General features: G+C 41.1%; 1 long non-coding RNA gene across 1 annotated transcript; it reads left to right on the forward strand.

The window, feature by feature from the left end:
- Nucleotides 1-25,723, forward strand: LOC139798363 (uncharacterized). The gene is made up of 2 exons (XR_011726799.1): nucleotides 1-141; nucleotides 25,489-25,723. It is a non-coding gene; the product is annotated as an uncharacterized lncRNA (long non-coding RNA).
- Nucleotides 25,724-26,486: the final 763 nt, after the last annotated feature.

Below are 26,486 nucleotides of genomic sequence, written 5' to 3' on the forward strand. Positions count from 1 at the left end.
GGTAATTGTTTTGTGTTACATTGCTTCTAGTCTGCCAACAGGAAGATCCAAGGCTTTGGAGCTCCAAGACAGATTTTGTCAGTTCCTAGAGAAATGCCAAGGAGCCTTTCCATAGGGAGCTGCAAATGCAGCAGCAGACAGGTATGGGCATCAGGAGAACAGCCCTTGCTTAAGCTCTTTGGCTGGGGGACCTGGCTACAAACACAAGGTCCCCTGCTCTTCTCATGCTGCGGACAGCAACCTCACCCATGCAGAATCACAGAATCATAGAATTGGCTGGGTTGGAAGGGACCTCAGAGATCATCAAGTCCAACCCTTGATCCACTACCACTGCAGTTACCAGACCATGGCACTGAGTGCCACATCCAGTCTCTTTTTAAATATCTCCAGGGACAGAGAATCCACCACTTCCCTGGGCAGCCCATTCCAATGTCTGATCACCCTCTCCGTAAAGAAATTCTTTCTAATGTCCAACCTAAACCTCCCCTGGCACAACTTGAGACCCTGCCCTCTTGTCTTGATGAGAGTTGCCTGGGAAAAGAGACCAACCCCCCCCTGGCTACCCCCTCCTTTCAGGGAGTTGTAGAGAGTGATGAGGTCTCCCCTGAGCCTCCTCTTCTCCAGGCTGAACAGCCCCAGCTCCCTCAGCCTCTCCTCATAGGATCTGTGTTCGAGTCCCTTCACCAGCCTGGTTGCCCTCCTTTGGACCTGCTCCAGGACCTCGATATCCTTCCTGAACTGAGGGGCCCAGAACTGGACACAGGACTCGAGCTGTGGCCTCACCAGTGCTGAGTACAGGGGCACAGTATGTAGGCAGACAATGCTCTGATGTACAAGAGCACTGCATGCTCACACTCCAAGTTACTTTCCAGTAACTTGCTTGCCTGGCAGATTTTGTAAAGGAAAAATTAAATACTAGTTGTGCTGAGAGATTAAAGGGCACTTTTCATCAGGGACATTCTTGCATTTAAGATTTATAGCACCCTACATAATATCATGACTTACTGCTTATGCCATGGAAATTTCAGTTCCCATGATAACCTAATATTCTCCAAAACTTGTTAAGAGATGCCTTATTATACCTCTTGAAGTAGATCACAAAGCCTAAAATTAGATTAATTAAGTAACACTTTGAAGGCACACTTCTAAGACACTTTGTGATAGCCCAAGATAAGGAAAAAATTTCATCCAGACACCTGCTCTGGTACTACTTTCCAAAGTCCCCAAGCTTTTCAGGGTATCTCATCACTCATTTGCCATGAGTAAAATGCTTATTAGATACACTGCATCTGTTCTTCCTGTTGTTGCAGAATCTTTTCTTAAATCTTTCTAGGCACAAATTCTATTACTATTTCTAAACTGTCTTTTGGAACTTATTAATCTTCTGTATTCTTCAGTAATTATGCAAAACTCTCTGCCTTCCTGAAAGATTATTTCAGAGTCAAATATATCAGAAATGTTATTTAAATATATTTTTTAATCTACACTTTAATAACAAATTATTGTTATCAGAAGGAAATTTAAGATATCATCCAGCACAATATGCAGACCACTAGGGTAGTGAGCAAGAATCCTTCATATAACTTCAACAAAAATATTTGGTGTATTTATTACTTGTTATCTTGATTATTTGCCACCTTGGTATCTCTAGATGTGCTGGAAAGAAGTGAGATAAAAATCTGTTCAGCTAAAATTCTGTCTGTCAGATCTTGCTGTCAAAGGGACCTCAACTTCACACTCCTGTGACATGCTATCATGCCACAGATATATTTTACTTTTATCCCCCTAGTGGATGTTGTTATTTGTGGAACCTGAGGGTTAAAGTGGAGTGCAAAAGCCAATTTAATTTATCTGTGCAAGATAACATAACAGTGACAAAGGGCTGACATAACAATGTCAAAGGGTCTTTAATACTCACTTCACTTGGGAGGTGCAATTTCTCCCCCCAGAAACTAGAAGAAAGAACAAAAAAGTGTTCTTTTGTTTTCTTTGCTTTTTAGATGTTGTACTGCTTCCCTTTGGACAGCCTGTCAAACATCCAACATTACTTCTCTCTATCTTGGAAAAATTTCCCAGCAAAACCCCACCCAGTTTGCAATGTGTGACAACTTCTGCAGCTGTGCACAGCCCATTCATGCCCGACTCCAGGCACTCCTCGGGCCAGCTGGGCTCATGACCCCCTTCTTCATGGGGAATTGGTTGTAATAATTGGATCTGAAGGCTTTTGTAGCTAATGAAAAAAATATCCCTGAGCTTTGGTGACCCATAGCTCGTGCCCTGATTCCTTGAAAGGTCTAGCAATAAGTTTTGCTGCCTCACACAGTAATGTGCAGGGACTGCTGTTCCCAGAGCCTTTCACCAAAAAATCACCTCTTGTTCACCAGGTCAAAAGACTTTGGAAATGAGATGCTTAGAGAACTGTGGCAGAAGAAGCAGTGAATGGTCAGGAAATGAAAAGGGCAGCAGTTCCTGCAACACTTGGCTCAGGAGGAGCTGGCCAAGAAAGCACATGAATTATTCTGAGGTCTCCATTACCAGGGAAAGGCAGGAATTCTCCCTTCCCCATTCAGAACCTCACCTGACCAGATCCCACAGGACCAGGTTGTCAAAGGGAGCAGAATGGGACAGACTGCCATGACTATTTGTGTAGGCATGATCAGCATCTACCTGCTGCTCCTCCTTGCTGCCTTTGGAGTTTCATAGAATCACAGAATGCTTTGGGTTGGAAGGGACCTTTGAAGGTCATCTAGTCCAACCCTTCTGCAGTGAGCAGGGGCATCTTCAACTCGATCTGGTCACCCAGAGCCCCATCCAAGCTAGCCTTGAATGTTCCCACAGATGGGGCTTCTGTGCCAGTGCACATCCTCATAATAAAAAAATTCTTTGTTAGTTAGTTCTTTCTCTTCAGCAGTTGTGGAAATGCTACAGTCTGCACTTATTGAACATCTGGTGATCCACGTGCAAGTTGTACCACAGTTGTGCATGATTTATTGTAAATAGAAATGATAATTATCTTGTGTACATTTAAAAGATAGATAAATCTTCTATGTAATGTTTTGGTTGTCTCATTATTCCAGTTGTTTATAGATTGTCTCTGAGCCAGTTAAATTATGACAGTTGCAAAGGTAATATATCCTAGTGACTGGAATAAGGGCTTTGCGTACTATTGACTTCAGGTGAGTGAAAAGGGAGCAAATCTGACAAGACTGGGGGAAGGAGCATGTAGTCTTAGGTAAAGATCTGTAAATTATGGAGAGTTAGAGGTAAACGACACTTGAGAAACTGGGCACGGGGAAGTGCCAAGGAGCAAAGACTTACTAAAGCAGTGTGCTGGCTGCAAATGATGAGTTGGCTCTAGTGACAGGGCTTAGGAGTGATAAAGGAAGTTTCCTCACTTTTATTTTGCCTGTGTAGTATTTAACCCATTCTGCCTATAGGCTAAAACAAAAAATAAAATATTCTTGTTGCTTTTATACTCTTCTACTACAAGATAGGATTCAGAAGTTTCAATTACCATAGTACTGCTGGGGTAGTCTCATGCATCTCACTCAGGCTAACATTGGTAGTAGACTTTGCTCATGCAAAAATCTGTTACATGTGCCATTAACTATCATGGTGAAAGATTTTTGGCTGCTTTTCTGTCACAGTGACTGGCTAAATTGAAAAATCAAAAAAACAGCATACGCTTTCAGAGGGATGCATGAAGGAATCTGCACAGCTTCTCCTCTATCACAGGCAGGAGCTGGTGCTGCCTCAGGTTGCTAGATGCAGAGATTTTGCCAGACCCCTTTCTGAACTGCTTTTTGCTGTACCCAGCAGTAAACCTCCCTTTGGGTTTTACTATTTGGCTAGCTTCACTCAGTGAAGGGCTTCTGTTAGATCTACACTTCATCCCACTCCACTTCCCACCACCATCCTACTCCTTCTGAAGAAAAGGGAGATAACTGTGTGCTGACAGACAGGGCTTACCTCTCCACACCAAATATGAAGGACACCAGTCCCCTCCCTAAATCCCTTTGGGAGCCTAACAATGGCTTTGGTTTTTCAAGAGGGAACCACCCTCTATGATTGCCTTCAGCAGATTTCTTATCCCAGAGGAACAACACACATCAACTTGGCTGCCTTCCTCTTGCTTTTGCATCAAAGCCACCACTCAGTTTAATACATTCCTGACATGACCCCAAGTCTCTCTTGCTCTGTGGAAAACCTGGCATGTGCCCTCTGTCTTCCCTGAGTGATGCAAGTGCTTCATATGAAGATTTTGGCGGGTAAATAATGGTGATACAGTGAATTCCCAAAATTTCACAGGGGGAGTTACATGAAGTACAGCTTCAGAACAGTGCAGGATCCATGGCAGCAGCTCCATCAGCGGCAACCAGATCTTGGAGGCCATGCAGAGATAACAATCATCTGCAGTAGCCACTATTCCCTCTGGGAAAGAAGTCCACTTCTGCATCCTTGTTGCTTCTCTGCATGCCCAGGCACCAGTAAATAGCTTTAGAGCAGTGATGAGGACAGGGTGCAGAACTGTGCTGCTTCTTGTACCCTGATTCGTGTCTCCCCTGTGACCTTTTTATCTGCATCACCTATTGGGTAGGGGAAGACCTGCAGGCAAGCACCTTTATAAATGTACACTCATTCCTGATCTGCAAATACTACAGACCAAGAAGGAGAGAAAGAAAAAAACCCATGAATATAATCCTCCTCCAGCTGCCCCAAGGAGAGCAAGAAATTAATACTCTCGTGGCTAGATACTCCCACTGAAAGCATCCTCTGGGCGGTGCCAAGAGGGTCACAGAGCCCTATTGCAGCTTGCCACAGCTTGATGCTTCCATGGGGACCGTGTACAGCCATGGCATCATGCCTTCCAAAAAATGTAATTGCTGAAGCCTGGCCTCAAGTGCTGATGAAAAAGAATGGAACTACATATATGTATGTCTCCAAGCAGACATTTAAACTGAGATATGGTCGACAGTACAGCAGGCCCCCTGATTAAAGACAAAGATACACTGCAAGAGGCTTGGGAAAGGAGAAAAGATGCTGACTATGAATTAACTGTCTAAGAGGCCATTAATATGTCCTTCCTGAAATGTTATGTATTGTGCAGCCATTTATTGTATTTGGGAGAAAAGGTAATAATGGGGATGGAGAAATTTTCATCCATGCTATGGAACTCGTGGAGAGAACAAAAGACACAATGTGAATACACAACTGATTTTGCAACACTTGTTTGGAATACCATGGGAAGACATGACTTAGAGACTTCTTGTCCTGTGACAGTACAGATGGAGAATACAGGATGAAAATGAAAAATATTTCTCTGGATCAGATTATGAGAAGCTTATGTGCAATATGACACGAAGGACCAACAGCATCTATAGAGTGGTAAATGAGATTTTGCCATGGTACAGAGGAGAGCAGATTAATACACAAAAGTAGCACCAGTGCAATAGTTAAAGAAGTAAAAGGCAGGATATTTAGAAGCATTAAGTGATATTCTCTGTAGGTAGCCTTCTATCTGAGTCCCTAGAGAACAACTGAAGGCCAAAAACGGAAATCATAGGGAAAGACAGACTGTCTGCTGCTCACCTATTAAGAAATTGCTTTTTTGTCATTGCATGTTCTTAAATCATTAAGTTAACAGACAGCCTTTGTGCTTTGTAGCTCTTTAAAAGTTCCATGCTGGAACTCATGTTATCTCACATGTTCATAAGTCATTGGGAAAAATGAAGTAATGAAATTTCCTAATGATACTCTATTATTTAAGGCAATAAAATGGAATTCAACTGTGAAGAGCTGCAGATGGCTCACAATACTGAGTGACTGGACAAAAAAATGACAGCTGAGATGCTGATAAATAAAAAGTATTGCACATGGATAAAAACATTCTTAACCAGTGATAGGCTCTAAATTAGGCATCAGCATGCAGGAAAAAAAGATTCTCAAGTTACTGTTGACAGCTCCATCAAAATCTCAATGCCATGCTCATGATCCATCAAAAAGAGTAGATCAAACATAAAGAATTCTTACAAAAGGAACAGAGAACAAACAGAATAATAATTCTCTGCCACTATATGCATGCAAAGCATGCTTATCTAATGAATGTTATGTGTTGTTCTAATTCTTTCTTCCTCCAAGAGAACAGAAGTAGAAAACAGAGAGAAAGGCAAGAGCAGTCAAAGGGGTGGAATTGGATATATATGAAGAAATGTTTAAAATGTTTTCAGCTCTGAAAGAAGAGGATAAGAGAGGAGCCTGTGTACATCCATGTGTACACAGTCATGAATGGCCTGCAGGACTGATTAGGAACTCACATGCACTGTTTCTCACAACCAAATATGTAAAGGTCCACTGATTACGTGCTCACATAGCATGTTTAAAACTTTAAAGAAGATAGTGGTGGGGTTGTGAAGTGAATAATTAATCCATGGATTAATCATCACATTATCTTGTGGTTGCCTGGAGTTTAGATTGATTTAGAAACTGATTAGATGAATTAGTGGGGAGAAAATGTCTCTGAAATGTATTGACAGAGAAAATGCCTGTCAGTCTGAGAGCTGTGAGCCTGGGAATCAGGTCTGCAAACCAGAAACATTATTGAAAATTGCAGTTGGCCTCTTTGAAGTGCATCTGAGGCACCTAGAAACAAGAGATGTCCTGGGATACCACTGACAAGTGTAAAACCAAGGGACTATAATGGCAAATTATCATGTGAAAAGGTGGGAAAGAGGCTTGAAAAATATAAATTGCTCTGGAAAAAAAAAAACCAAAACCTAACAAAAAACCCAAAAAACATTATCATCATCTGTTGACTGTTACATGTGAAATATGAAAATTTTCAGCACCTATTGGCTGCTAGAAATGATAGCATCCACACCCTCTATTACCTGAAAAAGACATAGATTTTTTCCCAAATGAAGACTCTCTCCCTGAGAACATGTGCTTCTGAAATAGGTTGAATTGTCCATATGAAGTCTGTACAAGAACTTGAACTCTCACCAGGAACCCATCTGACTGACTCCAGGATCTGGGATGCGGATCATCTCTGAAGTGACACTCTCTCTGTGTTACTTCACTGTTCTGCTTTTTGGCCCACTGGAGGGGTCAGTTTGGTTTGTCTTCCAGTTCTGGGATGGTTTGCCACTTTCAGAAACCTCTCTAATTAACTTGACAATATTATACATCTATATAGGTAATTTGTCATGTCTGCTCTTACGTTGTTGATAAACTTGCTTCACTAACAGTAAATTTGTAATAATCTGTAATTGTGAATAGAAACATAGAATGGTTTGGGTTGGAAGGGACCTGAAAGATCACTTAGTTCAAAATCCCCTGCATGGGCAGAGACCCAGTTAGACCAGGCTGACCCAATAGACCAGGTTGCTCAAGGCTCCATCCAACCTGGCCTTGAATGCTTCCAAGGATGGAGCATCCATAACTTATGTGGGCAACTTGTTCCAGTGTCTCACCAAACTCACAGTAAAGATGTCTGTTCTAATGTCTGCTCTAAATCTGTGCTTTTCCATCTTAAAGCCATTCCTTCTTGTCCTAAGGCTACATGTGCTTGTAAAAAGTCCCTTCTCATCTTTCCTCTACGCCCCTACTGCAAGGCTGCCATAAGTTCTCCTTAGAGCCTTCTCTTCTCCAGGTTGAACAACCCCATCTACATCTACTTAGTTGTTGCCATTATTGGTTGTTGGTTATTCATTGCTACAATATTGATTATTGATGTAATATTTGTTGATATAATTGATTTCTGATAGCAAGTGGTGATTACGTGTGGCATTTGTGGCAATCTGTAATAAAGTAGAGAAATTGAGAGGATAAAATCTCTGTGTCCTTATATATTAAAGAATCCTGCAAATCCATGGTCACAATCTGTATATATCTTCAGGCTGGGTAGTCCTTTAGGTCATGCCTCACTGGCCCAGTTTGGCCTGAGGCAGCAAGAAAAGCTCCAGGGCATACCTGATGAGTATGTGCTAGCCAAGGAGGAGTTGTCTACCAAGAGCCAGTTTTAGACAGTAAAAGAGTTAAACAGTAAGGATGCCCTCATGTTGTTCTTCTTTTGACAGTCCTCAGTTGGCCTCCATCTTCACTGAACCACAGTGGCCAAAACTGGCCAAGGTATTCCCACTCAGGACTTGCTGATACCTTAGGTGTTTTGCCAATTCCACATGTGTTTACATATCATGGTAGAATGTTTGCCTTTTTCATAACAGTACAACATTGTTGTGCTCTGCTCGTGATCCATTACAGCCCTGCAGATCCTGCTCTGGGAACAGCAACATGACCACTCAAATATATCATGCCCATGCACTTGAGCATTCGTCTCTTGGAGCATTCCTTTGATGTTGTCCTTGGTTTTCATGCCTTTTCTATACTTCATCAGGATATCTTTGAACCCTAGACCTGTCTTTCAGCCCAGTTTTTTGTCATCTGTAAGCATATGAGCAGGATTACTGATACAAACACTGAGCAAAATCAGAGCAGAAATACCTTTCTGCCTCTTTGTATTTTGCTATTGAGCTAATTCTGAGTATAGACACAGAACATGTTTTTTAGACACCACCTGGTGTATAAGACTGCATTTCTTTTGCTGTTTTATAAGAATGTCATGTAAGATCAAATCAAAAGAGCTCTTAAAGTGAAGTGCTATAGATTAGTTTCACAACTGCTGTTCTGCTACAGAGGAAAACTACATCAGTTTTATACAATTTGTTCCTGACAAATCTCCACTGCCTCCTTAACTCTTTCTTTATCTTTCAGGTACTTTCTAAATACATCATAATTTGATCCAAGTAATTTCTTAAGCTCAGTGGTGTGTAATTCTCCACATCCCCTTTTTTTCATGATATTGGGAGAGTCACTACCACTGACATGAAGAAACAATGGGGCTTCTTCTAAAGAAGAACAGGGAAGCAAATTTATTGTTATTGGAAATCATAGACAAGACCAGCTGATCAGATCTTGTTTAAATTATGAGAACACTCACCATTCATGGTGGACTCTTCCTCTGGTCTCCAAATCCCCAACTTGACATGACAGTTCTGAAACACATGCTCAGAAAAGTCATTGAGTGAAAATGCTTTTCCTCCACTTTGCCTCTTTGCAAAGCTCCTGTCAAGTCTGAGCTGCAGTGGGAGGTGGACTTAGCATGACACCAGAGGAAGCAGTGGGTAGGCATGTTGTGACAGATCATGCCAGAAGGCAGAAGATGGGTAAGGTGGACAAAGGGGAAGAAGAGTAAGTGGAAGGGGAAGGTGGACAAAGGGGAAGAAGAGCAATTATGCAAGGGATGGCATGAGTTGTTCCCACCTAACCTGCTGAAATGTGCCCATGGTCTGCCATGGCCAAGCAGGGTCAGGCTGGGATGAGACAGCTCTGTTGTGCACAGTCATCTTGCTTTTCTGATGCTTTCCCCATTCACTGGTTGTGGAAAAAAGACAAAGCATTGAGTTAGGAGGCAACAGGACAGGTGATGACCTGGGCACATCAAAGTGTCAGCATCAAAGCACTTTAGGTTGAAAATAACCCCATTCCTCTTCCTGTACCCCATATGTGTGTGCCTTTGCCTCCATCACATACACAGGGTTGTCACTCGCTGTGATGGCCTGTTGACTCCTGAAGGTTAGGAGGAAATGAAGAAAAGATTATCTGTAGCACAGTCTTAAATGTCAGGCTCTGATTTCCTGACAGCTCTTCTCAGCTTTTAAGCTGAATATTGTTTAGGCAAAGAGGGACAACTACCTACCAGACTCCAGGCTCAACACACCTCTGGTCAAAACCAGAGCCCCAGGAGACAGAGATGATGATTATGATATGGTTACAGATGATTATATATATGATATTATCTATATATATTTATATAGATAATAGATAAAAGCCTATTTCCTTGTGAAACAAGGCAAGTCCTGAAATCTCGATTTCACTATTTCTCCCTGGAGCTACACAGCAGAAACTCTGCATTTGAGCTGCCTCCTTCTCCCCATCACTGGATTAACTGTCAGACATGTAAAAAAGTTTCTTTTTTTTCATGAAAAGCTCCTGCTTTGGCCTAGTAAGATCTCCAGAGTGACAGCAGAGCTGAAAATAGCAACAACCATACTGCCCTACATGTGTATGTCTGTGCTTGCAACTGTGGGGCTAGGGCCAGCTTTTTGCATGGTCACAGCTGTCAGGTTGCCCAGCTCTACCAAAAATTCCCTGTAGGCTTCCCCCATATGGTCACATCACTCCTCCAGTGTGATGTCCCAGGGATGTCCTGGGAGCCCCCTGTGCTCTCCTGCAGCAACTGATGTTCCAGCCAGATCACTTATTTGGGATCCACAAGATGTCTGGGGGCCTGCAGATCCTCAGGGAACTGTGTCTAAAGGAAGGCTACCCTGGGAACAGGACACCTAAATTAAGTTTAATAGAATGTTAAAATTCTTGGCTTATCAAAGGAAAATTTTACTTGAAAGTGGGAACATTCTAGAGGTCAGGAAATGACCAAAGCTCTTGCTTTGAAAAAAACAGCAGATAGGCAGAGTTACTGAAAGGGTTTGAGGTCTGCAAAGTAAATATTTGAGTGAAAGCAGGGTTACTTCCCAGAAACCATTTTATAGTAATACAACTAAATAAACAAATATAAATAAATGCTATTAATTAATAATACAATTATAGTATTTTCTTGTCAGCTTTCAAAAATAATGTATCCAATCATCAGTTTAATGTTCTGTACTTCACCTTAAGAAAGGAGAAAAAGCTATTCTTCCATCTATCTTTACATGGGTGAAGTATTTTTTATATTATTACTAAGTTGTTTTTTAAAAAATTCTTCAGTTCTTCGAAATGGACTGGGACCACCTTGGGCAGCACCATGGAGAACAAAGTGCCTAATGATGGATGGGAGAGGACAGCCTCTTATTTTCTCCATCCATGGAACATTTTTTTCATAACCCAATCTGACATAAATTGTGGTTAAAACACCAGGAAAAACTAATGTAAGGATTTGATTTAAAAAGAATTAAATTATAGAAACATAGTTAGTGTTGCTCAGCACAATTTTCTGGCTAACAAAAATCTTGTCAAACAAATATGATTTCCTTCTTCAGTAAGATGACAAATTTAATGATTAAAGATAACTGTATTGATCTAATAGACTTACAATTTGTAAAGGCACTTCATTTACTAACTCACAATATCCCAATCAAAAATGTAGAATTACAGGAGAGAAAAAAGCACAGGCTGGAGAGAAAAATAATTAGCTCAGTGATGGACTTAAAGCTTCTGTCAGCAGGGAGGCAACTGGATGAGGATAAATCTTCCTCATGGATCTGCCCCAGGTACTCAGCATCTTCATCCCTGATCTGGAAGCAGACATACAGTCACTGCTGGGAAATGTCAGGCATGACAGAGGTTAGTGGGGAGGTCAGCTAATACTAAAGACTGGATAAACAGAACATGCTGGTCTGTAAGTAAATTCCCACATTGAGGAAAGTGCTTTTGGGTGTAGATAAATGCAAGTTATGTGACAAGGCAGGAGGAAAGGAAGGCATTCCCTTCGAAGAGGGTTCTGTGCCTGGAAAACGAGTGTGTCTGAAGGGTGTGTTGCTCTTTCAGGGGAGAAGCAATCTCTATAGAAAATGCTTTGGCAAAAAGGTTGAACAAGAAAGGTCATCCTGGAAAATAGACAGGGTGAGATCAACACTCAGCAGTTCCTTAGTACCACAGCTCTCGGGAGCAAAGTCTAACACCAGTCAGTAGCTGGAGAAAAGGGAGCTTGACCCAGACCTTTCAGCTGGAAAAACAAAAGAGGACACCACTGGAAAGTGATTACTGAAGTATATCAGAAAGTATGGCTCAGCTTCAGGGCAACACTGACACCAGGAGAGTGCACCTGGACTGCATCTGAGGCTGAGCCATGTGGATACCCAAGTACCAAACCCCCTTCAAACCAGTTAAAAAAAAAACTCAGGCTGAAACCTCTTACACTGGGGTTTTACACTACTTATTAGTGCTACAGAGGTGTGTTTTAAACATGTGGGTGCTGTGATCCTGATCACCACCCCTTAAACTTGTGAACTCACATGAGGGTGGGACATGTCTCTGGGCTGCAGCCTCACAGAGTGGTTATCCTCCACCTCCCAGGTGTAAATGCTTTTTCTCCAAGGTTGTTCCCACAACCCCATCATGAAAAGCATCTCACAAGACAACCAAACACAGTACGACTACATTTACACGTTACAGCATGTCCAAAATGGCTGTGTATATGGTCATAAAGAAGCCCACATGAGGACATGAGAGTAAGGTTAGATAGGAGACAATAGGCAAGTGAAATAATTCACTGGAGGATATATGACATCATGTTTCAAATGAAAACTTCTGCTATATGCTTTGATTCCTTTTCCTTTTGCTCTTTTTTTACCAGCATATCACAATCACTCCATATCACAAATACCACATGCCATGGATTTTTTCTGACTCATGCCTAAGGGGTACTTTTCATTCCACCAAGCAGGTGAGTAACAAATGCAACGGAAAAAGAAGTATTGCCCTTTCACCTGTTAAATTATGGGGTTATTTCTCATGCCTTGCCCTGCTGTGAGCTCCTGCTTCTTGTTTTAAATTCTGCACCAGGCGACATCCTAAAGTTGCAGATACTAAACTCCAGGCTGCAATCTCATGCATGATTAGTAGTTAGGAGTTAGTACATTTGAGTTAATTGTCCCAGATGAGGTAAGATGTAAACTACCTGTGCTAGTGTTAGGTGTCTGGTTTTTATTTGCTGATTGCATTAGAAATCAGCACCCTCTTCTAGTTGGGCTTTGCTTGCTTTCTTTGTGTGAATGTTATAAACAGAAGCTAAAAGAAGCACACTGATTTCTACTTTCCATGAACATTAATCCAAAGGTGGAAGTAGAGACGCCTTGGTTTTGTTTCTTGTTTTGTTTGGCTGTTTTTTTTTCTTCTGATGATTCTACAGAAAAATACAGAGAAAAAGAGTTTTATTGCATGTGGGAATTCCAGCACAGAGATTACAAGGTCTAAGACAGTGTTTTGAAGGCATTCCAAAGCTTCAGTTTTCATTAGTATTTTGAATTGTATCTGTGACTCTGGCTCTTCACAGAATCATCAGATTTGGAAGGGACCTCTAGAGATCATTTAGTCCAACTCCCATGCTAAAGCAGGATTGCCTAGAGCACATTACACAGGTCTGCATCCAGGTGGGTTTTGAATGGCTCCAGAGAAGAGGAATCCACAAACTCCCTGGGCAGCCTCTTCCAGTGCCTTGTCAGCCCCACGGTAAAGATTTTTCGCATGTTTAGACGGAACTTCCTGTGTTCCAGCTTGTGTCTATTGTCCTTAGTCCTGTCTCTGGGCACTACTGAAGAGAGCCTGGCTCCATCCTCCTTACACTCACTCCTTATAGACATTGATAAGGAATCCTCTCAGTCCAACTGAAGTGTTTGTCAGAAATCCAAATGTCAGTACTAGAAGTTACACAACATCTTATTTTGTCTTCTTTTTATTCCTTCCCAAAATTAAGCTTTCAAATGCATGTTTAGCCACATCAGTAACTGGACCAAAAAGTTACAAATACTTACTCTTTGGTGTCTTATTTTTTCTAGAAGCCTCACTTTAAGTATCTGTATTTTTAAAAATGTTACTTTGAATAATGCCATAATTTATGCTGCTTTTGGTTCAGTTCAAATTGAGTAGCTTTTCTGTCCATTCCTAGTACTTCTTTGCTGCAGCATGCTCAGTCTTTGTATATATCTTCAGGAAGGCCAAGTCTCTTTTCATGTGAATACAGAGTTTGGGAGGAGACGTGTGGTAAAAAGCTTCTTCTTTAGTATATCTGAGAGACAAAATGCTAAAGAAGTTAGTGTGTCCATTAATTTTTCTAAAGAGCATCAATACGTGAACTTTTTTAAATATCTGCGTACAAGGTTCCACTCAGTGGAATTTTGAATTTTCTTTGCCTCAAATGACAATTTGCCAAGTGGAATGCTGGGGGGTAGACTCCCACGGACTGAAAGGGCAGGGTGAAAGTTCTTGCCCAGGTGGAGCCAGCAGTGAGTTGACACCCCCAGCAAACTGGCTGATGACCACTGACAGCTGAGCACTGGCATGGTAAAAAAAAGCAGACAGGTGTCATAAATTACATTCATGAGAAACAGAATTATTTTGATAGAGGAAAGCTATTTATCCAGTTGTTTTCTACAGGTGCGTTAGAAGTCATTCAAATTAGAAGTCATTACTCAAATCAGGTGCATTAGTATTGTGTCCAGTTTTGGTCCCTTCTGCACAAAAAGGATATGGACAGGCTGAAGAGGATCCAGAGAAGGGCCACAAGGATGATCCCATATGGCACCTCCCATATGAGGAGAAGCTGGGAAAAGGGGGTTTATTCAGCCATAAGGAGAGATGGTTTAGGGGAAAGCTTACTATGATGTTCCAATACATACAGTATCTGAGGCTGCCTGAGAAACATTGACAGAGATAATGTATTTCTGGTATGAGCTTCCTTCAACATTGCATTCTGCATCCAGAAACAATGCAAGTTTAAATCCAAATGCACTGAGTCCTTCACTGAAGAACAGCTAGTCCTCCACCTGTGGGTACACTGTAACCTAAAAATGGAAGAGCAGACCATTAAGAGTAGTGATGATACAGACAGAGTGTGAAACTATTATTCCTCTCCAGTGGCCCTGCAAATTTGTTCTGTGTATTTTTTCTTGAATTGATTCCTTCAAAATCCCATTGGAGCCTTCATGACCAAATAACAGTAATCCATTTTTTCCCCTGGTGTCATCCTCATACTGTCATTTACCTATTTTGAGAGGAAAATAGTGTGGAAATTTCAGTGGGAGTTTGGAACTGGTTATAGTCCATAGTATAAAATCTCACAACTTGTTGGACTTTCAATTGTAAATTTTTACCTTTCCCTTCTTTCCCTTTTACCTTTCCCTGTTACCTTTCCCTGTTACCTTTTCCTTTCTTTCCAGGCCAGCGAAAACAGATGAGTGGGTTAGAATCCTGAAGAAAAATGTTTAGCTGGATTCACTACAACAGAAAAGCTTCCTCCAGGGATGGTTAAATGGACCAAAATAACTTTTATATTTTTTATGTATTGATTCACTTCAAATCTTACTGTTTGCTAATACGGTGGGTAGCATATTGCAGCTAGAGTCTCTGAGTGATAGAAGCTTAATAAATATTTCACAGTCTTTGGCCCAGATTTGCAGTATTCCAAGAATACAGCTTAGAGCACAAAACAGAGAAACAGAGTTCAACCTCTCCACAATAAATCCTTGCCTAACAAAGCACTCTGGTTAGTAAGATGTACTGGCAAGATTTAATCAATTCTGTACTTGTCTGTTCTCCCTTTTAAAAGTATGTGTTAACAGTCTAAATGACTTTCTGCTTTCCAGTCTTACCCAAGAGATGCACAGAAAACAAGGCTGACATGCCATAGGACAGTCAAAATTTCACCCCTTCTTCTCTGAGCCCCAGAAGGACTCTGAACCCTCATCTATTCCCAGTCCTTATGAACCCTCTATGCTGCACCATATCTGAATGTGAAAGTATCAAAATCTGTAATTCTGGGTGGTCTCACTCATCACAGTGCCTGTTGGTCTTCAGATGGTTTTAGTAAACGTAATCTCTGCAGATTTCCAGGGAAAGGCCATCCCTCATCTGTGTTTGAGGGTGAATGTACCAGAAACTGGGACATGGTATTCAATGGTATTCAATTAGCTGGTTCAGAGGGTCAGCAATAGCCAGAAGTGATGCTTTCAAGACCATCACAGGAGTACCATGCTGCAGTGCTCTCTGAATATTAACTCAGAAATCAGTATTAATGAAAGTCTTCCATTGCTCATAAGCTACGACAGTAAAATGGAAAATGAGTGAGGGTGGTTTGAAGTCTGATAATGTTTGGGAGAACCAGCTTCATTCTGCTGTCTGAAATACAATCCAGCTGGCAATGAAGGAGGAACCAGTAATACCTGGTAGAACAAAAGCTGCATTTTGGTATACCACCCATGCAAACAAAGCCTGAAGTCTTCACCTCTGTCTTCCAGAAAGGGCCAGTAGGTCCAGAATAAGTAACTTTGATCCAGGTCAGGAATACAGCAAGACACACAGACAGTCCATCAATTTCTTGCATACAGACAACTAAGAAAGCAACCAAAAAGGAGACACTGCAACTGCAAACATTAGAAAGGGACTGGGATCTGAACAGGGAAGTGAAGATCAACTCAGGAAAGGGTGATCATGAGGCAACAAAATCCACATTCCTCAAGAAGCAAGTAAAATGCAAATCAAAACCAGCTGGCTTCAAAGAGTCAGCCTTGCAAAAAATCACCTGAGATCTAAATCTGGAAGAGAAAAGCAGACAAGGGGGAAAGAACAGAGCTGTTATGGAAGAAGCAGTAACAAAACCAGTAGGCATTTAAATTGGAACAAACAAGTATTTAATTACATTAGAAAAGGGGAGGAAAATACTAAGCCTTAAATATATTACCTTTTCTGTCCAATTTCATCCAGCATTGCCTATCTACTCCTCTATGCATGTCTATAACATACTGGAGCTGAGTACAATCATTTCTGCTACCACAGTAGCTCATGTTTCCTCCCGTTTCTTAAAGACCTCTTTTCAACACCCTTTCTGATTAAAGGCTGTGGACTTCTTGTAACAAGAAAAAGTCTATCAGTTTTAATCATGACTTCTCCACACAGGCAAATAATGCTTCACTATTGAAAAGCCATGTTAAAACCTCTAGGAGAAGAAATATTCACATAGGAGAGACTGTGCAGATGCAGGCTGCAGCCTTTATAAACTTTGCAACAACTTACACAAGCCAAGAATCATTTCTGGCAATTATTTGAGTAATAATTTCTGAATATATTGACCAACATCCTTTCCTCTGTTTCTTTTAAGAATTCCTGATAAAACTCGCTGTTTCTCAGGTGGTAGGAACTGGATGTTTTTATTACTTCAGTAGTTTCCCCTTTCTCTAGTCTTCCATAACTCCCATGAACACTGTGATGATGATGCTATTTGTTCTCAGCAGAAGGCAAGTCTGCCACACCAGGGCATGGTGAGGATTGACACCCAGATCCTCAAAAAGTCCATATGCAGTCCTGAATCTATCAAAAGCCAAAAATATGACCTTGACGAACTCCAGTCTATCTTTGTATGATCCTGCAGGTACCTGTGGACTGCCACACATTGGATCACCACGTCACAGTTGCCTTTCTGTTCTTGTCCCTACCCACGCTGGTCCCAGCACAATGGAGACAGCATTTGGGGCTGCCTCAGCCCAGTGCCCAGCCAGAACACAGGGCTGTAACATTTCTCCCCTGAAAGCCTTCTGTGGGTGGTTAAGAGACTCCAGCACAACCCTTTCCAAAGGAAAGGCAATTGTAGCTGCTGCTTGCTTTTCTTTCTGGCCACAGATTGAAGTACAACAGTACCCTCTGGCTTATCCCCACATTGTTTACTCACTGAGGTAACAGGACAGTGAGGTAACAGACATCATTCCCTGGGCAAAGGGAAAGCAATGAATTACCTCCTCCTTCACCCAATGCTGTGTGTCTTTGTGAAAACCTTTTAGACAGTAAATGAAGTGGTGTCTGATAGCGCACAGAAAGGCTGTTGTGCAAAGTATTGCCTGCCTAATGAGCAGCAAAGGGTCAAGTGACCATTTATTAAAAACTTCCATCAGGAGATGGAGATGCTGTCAGACTGCACAAAACAAAACTCCAAGCAGAAAAACAAACCAGAGCTGCCAAAGGGCTTCAGGGGGTGTGAGTTAGAGTGCTGACACTTTGTAGTTTAAGCAGCTCAAATTCTGATGCAGGTGCAAAAACAATGTCTAATCCTTGCTCACCTGAACATCAAGCACAGTTAAACAACAGCTGCCTGTTTTATTTTTGCAAAGATGCCTTTGAGCCCACTGATGAGTTACAATGCTGAAGGATATTTTTGCTTCTCATATTTAGACAGCAAATTGTACTCAGTATCAGCTCAGTGGAAACGATTGCAGCTACGCCTGACCTTAGAGAATGATTCAGCTCCAAATGACAGACTCCTCGTGGGTCACTGCAGGAATCAAAGCTGCCTAGTTCATGATTAATCTCAATTCCTCTGTTTCTGATTTCCCACTCTCTGTTTTGCTCTGAATAATGAAAAGGTCATCCTGTCTCTCTCTGCTCTGTCCTCCTTAGCCACAACCTCAGTGTTTCTCGTTGTGGTAGTATCTCCCTGCTCATCTTGCCAAGTGTGATTTAGCAAGATTATCATAGATAGACAAAAAGGGAAACTCTCATCTTGGAAACAACTGGGCATTTTTCTCTTTTAAGCTCTCCTCTTTTTATAGTAGGGGGAACTGACACTAGTTGTAAGATTTATCTCACCAGAGGTAGGCTTTTACATTATAGATATCTGTATTGAAATTGTCACCCCGGGATCCCTCTCTGATCAATGAAACAAAATAGGTTTCTGTACAGCACGGTTCATCTCAAAGAAGAATTAATTCAGCCTGAAAATGGCAATTTCTTCCCTCTAGCAAGTGAGGGAGCCTGGGACTACTCACTCACACATAATTCCATTTTTTATCTGGTGTAACCCCAGTAGCAAGGCAAACCTAAATCTAAACAGTGACTCAAATTGGCCACATAGACACAAAATATTCCTTCCCCTTTATCTTGCCTACTATCTGTGTCACATGCAAGACATGTTCTGGACCCTGGCCTTTCTCCAAGGGAAGGAGTGAGGTGCCTGATCCTTTTATCTGGGATCAGGCTCTTAACTGCATTGACCATACAGGTCAACAGTGGCAGGGCTGAGAGTGCCACAGCAGAGTCCTGTGCAGTCCTACACAGTCACCCCAGAAATCAGTTCCTGAGCTTTGAGGATGCCTCCTCAGACCCCAGATGAGTTACTGGGCAGCAAAAGGCAGCCCAAGCACACACACATAGCCCCAGGAAAACAAGAAACTGTCCCTAGAGCAGCCTCCTTTGCAGTATGCTATTAATGAGCCCGTGCAATCACACTGCCCACAGCACTTTCACCCTGTCAGCTGAAACAGCTCTTTTATTCAGTGTGCACCATACTGACATTTGGAAAACAACGCCTGAAGTAAATTCTTGTTTCTCTTACCAGAAGAGAGGGCATATATTTGCCTCATGCTAGTTTAATTCCTCTAAACTTTGTAGATAGATTAACTTAATGTTGGAATGATACACTGGTGAACTGGGACTAGAAAAACATGGATTGTTGCACATGTGGTGTTGACTTCTCAAGTACTCAATGCCTGATGAGCTGAGAGGTCTTCTGAACAACAGCCTCAATAACAGCTGGGCTCCTTTGGGAAGCTGTGACTCCAGTTTTAAGTGATGCACACGCCAGAAAACTCCCCCCTACGTGATAACGAAGGGGGTGACTTGGTTCATATGTCATTTTCCTTTCTTTCGCCCATAAAAATCTGTCAGGCAGCTTCATCTCCAGAGCAAAGGGTATGTAAATCAACATGCTCAGCTGGTGTTGACTGGTGGAGAAGGTGCTCATCATTACCATAGGAAGTTATGCCAGCTACCACTCATCCAGCGTGCTAAAATCTCATACACAATGAGAGACTGTTTATCAAAAGGTTAGGATGTAAAACAGGACAAACTTGATTTTGTTTGAAAAGGTGCCAGAAAATAATCGTAATTTTTAAAAGTGGACCTGTGAACCCTGTTACAGCTATATTTTTATAAACCAAGTGCAGGACTAGCAGATCAGCTGGCACGATGTCTGGCATGAGCTTCTAGCAAACACAGGAGGGACTGTTTGCATTTGCATGCATTCTGTGCAGATGCTAAAAAAAAAAACCAGCACTGATAATGTATATTTCTCTTTGCACAAGTGCTGAAAGGCTCCTCAGTAGGTCAGCTACTCAGCAAAATTTGTCCCAATCATATGCAAAACTACTTCCTTTGCTTGTATATGATCTTCTTAGGCATGCAGTGGACAGAATGACTGTGAGAATGGCTAAATACTTTTTCCTGAAAAGAGAGACTGAAGAATAAAATAACATATCAAGGTTTGCACTGTACGAGGAGAGCTGTGGGGTGAGATTTGCTGATTGTCTTTGCCTGCCCCCAAACAGATCCATTAATCCTTTACTTCAGTAACTACTGAACACACTCTAAATTTACAGCAAAATAAATTACTTTTGGGAGAAATATTGACTTTCAGAGAGAGAGAAGAAGGGTGAAAGAGAAGGAAATGTGTCCTGTGTAATACTAAGGCTTTTCGATTCTGCAGCTATTAATAAGTAAAGAGAAGCTCTAGGATTCTCTACAGAAATTGTTTGAATGAGGTTTAGGGAAAAATAATTTTTTCCAAAGAGAACTTCCTTCATTATACACAGCAATGAGAAGTTGTCAATGCACTGTGCATCAAATAAAAAATGTACCTGTGTTTCCTACCTAGGATAGCAGGATGCCCTAGCACTCACAGAAGCTGTAGCTTGTCTACACATGCACTCCTGAGCAACTTCTTCTCACCAATCTCAATCTGTGTAAGTGTGTCTCTTTTCCTGCATCTGGGTATAGGTGAGCGTGCTTGTCTACCTGCCGGATGCTCCTGACTAAATTTAGCCTGCAGGTTGTGACAGATAGCAGTGCTGTCTTTCATATTTTTTTTTTTTAAATACTGAGTCCTTTCCTTCTTTTCCTTCCTCAGGTCATGGTTTATCTTGGGATTTCTTACCCTCTTTTTTTTTTTTTTTTTTCTCCTCTTCTTGCTAGGGAGCTGGAGGGATTCTGTGGGGGATTTTCACAGCTGGCTGTGCCCAGTTTGGATGCCCTCCTCCAGCCCATTGCATCTTTGCTCAGGGATTATCCCTCATCAGATCTGTCACACATAAACCCAGGTTAAGGATTTCAAGGCTGATGCATTTTCTTTGCAGTACCAGAAGGGAGGGAAAAACCTGCCTGGAGACACATTGAGCACCCAGGGGCGCTGGCTGCTAGCACTTAAAGGAGGAGGGCACATCTGCATGTGAAACAGCTGGTTTTGGGTGCCCTTCCAGGAAGAACTGAAAGCTCAGACACTACTGGAGCTGTCAGAGATTGTATAAAAACCCCTTATTCTCCTATTTCATGTCTGTCAATGAGAACAGTTTTGCCATCTCATCAGAAGCTTACAAATGCTGTGGCAGTGTCCCATTAAAGAGCACACACCTGGCCACATCCAGCAGAGCATTTAAACCTGTGTCTGGATCTGACCTCTGACTTTAACATAATTCGGGGATAAAAGAATTTCTTTTCTTTGGTTTCTCAGCAAATTTAATGAGAGGCATTAGCCCAGCACTGTAGTGACACCTCAGTCAGGGAAGAGGATTCAGGAGTGTGTGTAGAAACATTTCCCCCTCCTCTGCCCCCGCTCCACACCTCCCAAAGTCCCCTCCATCATGCAGGAGGCCTGTCCTCACTGAATTTGAACATTGAAAAGCTGAATTTTCTTCATGGTATCAAAAGCAGGAACCTATTGCTCACTTTTTCTATATTTTAAAAGATTCTTTTTTTTAAGACTTCCTTGAATTTCTATCATTAAAACTATCTGATTCTATAACCATGTGTTCATTTGGCAGAGGGGCAATTTCTAGCAATGGACAAGAGCTGATTTTGCTGTCATCATGGGAGCAGAGAGAAGGAGAAAGGAAAGCAATTAACAGAACATTTGGGGATATGAAGTAAACAGAAACCCATTATCTTCCCTTCCTCCTCTATTACACCCACATGTAAGCACATGGTCCTCTAATTTGCAATTTTGCATGAGAAAAGATTTCAGAGAAACTGTAAGACCAGATACTTTCTATTTAGAAGAAGCAAAAAGTAGCTGAGAAATTGGATTTTTAGGCTAACAATATGTGAAAGCCTGGTCATTTGTTCCAGAATAAACTTTGATCACTCTGGGTGATACAATGTGCAACCTGAGAATAAAAGAGCATATTACAATTAGGCTACATTTTGACCTGATCACCTCTATGGAACTAAAAGTTCTTTCTCATTTTGTGTTAACAAGCTACCTTGATTGTTCATCCTCTTTGCTGAGGTGTCTTGATACCTTTTCCAATAAGAAATAATCCCTGCCCCAAAAAGGTTACAGTCTGGAGTGGTCAAAATGGGGAAAATGCTGAAGCAAAGATGAGGAAAAGGACTCCAGTTTTCGAGCTCAACAAAGCAAGAAAGACAGAGTGATTTACAATCTGTAGAAAGTTTTTCAAGTCCCCCCAGCTTTCCACCTGGCCCTACTTTCCTCAGCAGTAGGAGCAGAGAGCTAAGGTACAGAGATCCAGACACGGAGCACTTGAATGCTGGTTTGCACATGTTTTTCAAGGGCTGGAGGAGGAAAGACCTTTGGCCAGCCCCACTGTGTCTGCAGAAATGCCCTCCCAGAGGCAGTAGCATCGTGTTCCCACTGGCTCCTTCCTCTGCTCATGGATGGGTTAGTCTGGTCACAGATGTATGGCACAAGGGCAAACTCATGCACCTGAAAGGGCATGGAGTCTAAAGTTCATAAGAAGCCTGCAAGCTATAGCAGGGAACTGCATCCAGCTCTTCAAGACACAACACCACACCCTGGCCAATGGCTCTGGGCCATTGATCTTTTCCTAGCAGAACAGATTCTTCACTTGGCCAAATGAATGACTTTAAACATCTTGTAAATAAATATAGACTTGTCAGAGCGGAGGATTGCTTGTTTAGACCAAAATATACCACTTACCAAAGCTTTTAATTAAAAATTCATACTTACATTTTCATTAACAAACTGAGTTTTGGTAATATTTTTCAGGTAAGTGGAATGTCTTAAAAGTAGGTGTACTGAGATCCTATGCTTGGTAAATAAACAATTTAGAATGTTGTCTATCTCAAGTCAAATCAAACCCAGGATAATTTAAATGAAGTTCTCACTTAGTTTTTTAACTACATATTAACTACATATTAGCTACATATTAAAGAGGGCTTTTGCTCGATGAAAAAGGTACAATGTTAAATCAGAGTTTCTGGATTATCTAAAGAATTTGGTTTTGTTGAATACTGTATATGACAAAAAGTATAAATAAGCTCATTCCAAAACTTCCCACCATTTTTGGCCAAGTTAGTTGTGTCATTACAGCCAGAAAGCAGCCACAAGAGGATGTGCTCATTTACTCATCCTCTCAGCAGTTTAAAGCACACATCTGAGTTTAGGACAGCTTCAATTGCTTCTTCTGGCCATGGGAATCTGCATGCATGAGGCCTTTCTGCCTTTCCCCAGATTCCTTCCTCCATTCGAGCACCTTGATGTGGGACCAGCACTGGAGATATTCACAGCATCTTCTGTAGATGCTGTTTTCTTTCATGCATATGAACTCTTTGAACTCTTATTTTGAATTATTTAAGTTCTTTGTCTCAAGCACTTCCTTCTGGACAGCTCTGGCAGTCTGGCTACTCTGACACTGACATTTTGAAAATTTCTCCCTCAATTTCAGCCAAAATAAATTAATATCTCATTTGGGGCATATTTTCCTGCTTATTTACCCTAAGGACTACTTTTATTGCTCTGATATTTGCTCTTATAAAGTTTGTATAGGCAGCAATCTTAGCTCAACCTTTGTAGTGCTAGGTTTAACAACAGCAAAGCTCTTTCATTTTCCTTCTGTAATGGTGTACCCATGAGACTTCAGGCAGCCCCCATGCACATATGTCTTAATTTACATCTATCAATGTTTTAACATCGAAGAATGGAGCTGCACATAAGGTTTCATCTTGTAGCTCACATTCCTATATATTATTTTCCAGTATCTTATTTAATATAAAATAAGAATTTAGGGGTTTTTTTTTGTTGTTAACATACCCTTATATTCCTCCTCCCTTGTTTATTCCCAGCCAAGAAATCTTTATGCGAAACATTTATCACTTACTCAGAACCTCTCCTTTTGCAACAAAAATTGATTTTAACTGAATTTTTAGATCTAAACAAAACCATTCAGCCATGACACTCAATCTCCATCAAGTTTTCTGAGCATGAGGAGAAATTTTGGAAAATCAAATGGTTCTTATTTTTTGCTTCTGAGTCAATGAAGTGAAGACAACTTCAAATATGAAACTAAAATCAAGAGGACGGAAACTGATAAAGTAAAAGAAAATGCATATATCTAATAAGTAGCATCAGTTAAGAAAACTACTGTATTATAAACTCAGTGGAGTTCTAGCACTGAGGAAAAGAAAAAGAGGAAAGAAAACACCATAAAAGCATTAGGAAGAGAAACAGAAATCAGAAAATTCAGACTACAAAATTATGTCAGGATCTATCTTTAAAGTATCATCAGGTCAAAGGATAATTGATTGTATCCAAGAACAAGAAGTAATAAAGCAAAGGCTAACTAAAAAACATTTTGCAGTACTTGGGTAGAGGATCAATCAGGTGAATCCACAACGGTGGGTAGAAAGGAGAGCCAGATGAGTGCCATAGCTGTGGCTGTCTTCAAATTCTTTGCAGGCACTGCCAACTGGATACAAAGCTTTCTCTGCTCTCCAGTGAGAGGTTTTCACAGTTTTCTTCTGCTCAGCCAAAGAGGCTGCAGCAAACTAAACATCAGATCTCTTCTGAGGGACCAAGTGCTTACAAAGACTTTTGGCCAGGACAAACTTGCTGAGCTGAAGAAGCTGAGACTACATGAAGATCATCAAGGTTTTTATTTCACGATGGCCAAGTCATCATAGCCAGCCAAAATGTTAACCTATCCCAAACATGGGATATATTAAAACTTACATATAAGTGTGCCTAACTCAACAAAATTCATAGCTGTTAAAAGAAGATACAAGACTGACACCTAAGACAACTTTTGCTTTGGCCCTGTGACATCACTGTTCTTTCCAGATAATTAAGAAAGTACTGGACTTAGTGTTTCGAGGTAAAAATGTGCCTAGTAAGTGGATTTCTAGATGCTGAGAAGGCTTAGAGTATGAGTTATCCAAAAGGAATTTTTCCATGCAAGCAGCAAGCTTTTGCTACTCATTTGCTGCCCTCATTTGCTACAAAGTCCCACCATGAAAGCAAAGGCATCTCTAGATTAATTTTTCTTGATCAACTGCTGTTATTTATTCACATGGGAAGAGTGGGAGGTGAAGCCTAGAGCTTCTTTTCTGCCTCCTAAAATAGAGCAAAGCAGCTGTAAATTTGCACAAATAAGTAGCAAAAATAGCTGCAATAAACTTACACCTTCCATACTCTGCTGCTGCCCTGGGGAGGATGCCTGGGCATACAAACTCATGCAACAGCCTGGCCTGGCCGAGGGCAGACAGGATGAAAGGGAATCTGCAGCATGGTTTTGCCATCCCTCATCACAACTGCACAAAACACAAATCCAGAAGAATTACTATTAATGGTCATCTTATCCTCTGCCTTCTGGACCCACTCAGAGAAGAACCATATGCCAAGTTTATTTTTTCTTTTGACAGGTTCTCTCCAAGGGAAAAAGAAACACTTTGCTGCCACTGTTTCATGATGTTTGTACCACACACACCAGACATGCAAAGAAGGCAAAACTTGATGTGCAAATGGAAGAAGGGCCTGTTCTGATCTGGTTCTTTGGTGCTTATCTTGTTTTCAGATTGACAACATTTTTAGCATCTCACTTCCATGTGCAATTATCAGAGCTTTGACTATTGGTAACAAATGCTGTGTTGAAAATCAGCTGTGTGTTTAGATTATGATGACACCATAATGAAGCAGGGAAAATATTTTTAAAAAAAAAAAAAGCAATTACTTCTGGTGATTATTTACACAGGGAAATAATTTTTAAAGCATTCACAGAAGACTTAACCTCCTTTCAACTACTAAATTGTATTGCAAACTATGAAGGATATTGTTTACATTTCTAATTAGCATCCACTTACTGGAGGCAGGCAATCCACCCCTGAGGGAACAGCTCTTCTTTTGGTGCCTAAGTCCAGAGTGGAAACCTCAAAAATATGGACAGCATGAAACAAAAGCAGTAATCAGAGCTATAATTTAAAACTGTCAAGATCTATTAAAAGAAAAATGTTACTTTTTCCACTTTGAGCTCCCCACCTAAAGGAAGGTTATCCTACTCTGGGGAGTGCCAAATTTTCTTTTAAGTCTGCTTTTTTCCCCTCATGTCTATTAGTCATCCAATGTGAACAAATGTGAAATATGTGCTAGTAGATCTAAAATTATGCCTTTTTTTTTCTGTATAAAAGACACAGAGAAAAAAGAAAATATAAGGAATCAAAAGTACATTGAACTGGGAAATCACAAAAGGAACACAAATTTAACAATATCAATCAGCAACAATACAAAGTGACAGGTACTAAAAGAGCAGATAATCAGGATCTCCTGTAGGTCTAGTACAGATTCCCTTGATACCTACCTGATATCCAGCTGAGCATCTGATTCTTTTTTCTTCTTTCCTACCAGTGAAGCTTTCTGCTGAGCA

Source organism: Heliangelus exortis, chromosome 1 (assembly GCF_036169615.1).
Source record: "Heliangelus exortis chromosome 1, bHelExo1.hap1, whole genome shotgun sequence".
NCBI classification, from domain to species: Eukaryota; Metazoa; Chordata; class Aves; order Apodiformes; family Trochilidae; genus Heliangelus; species Heliangelus exortis.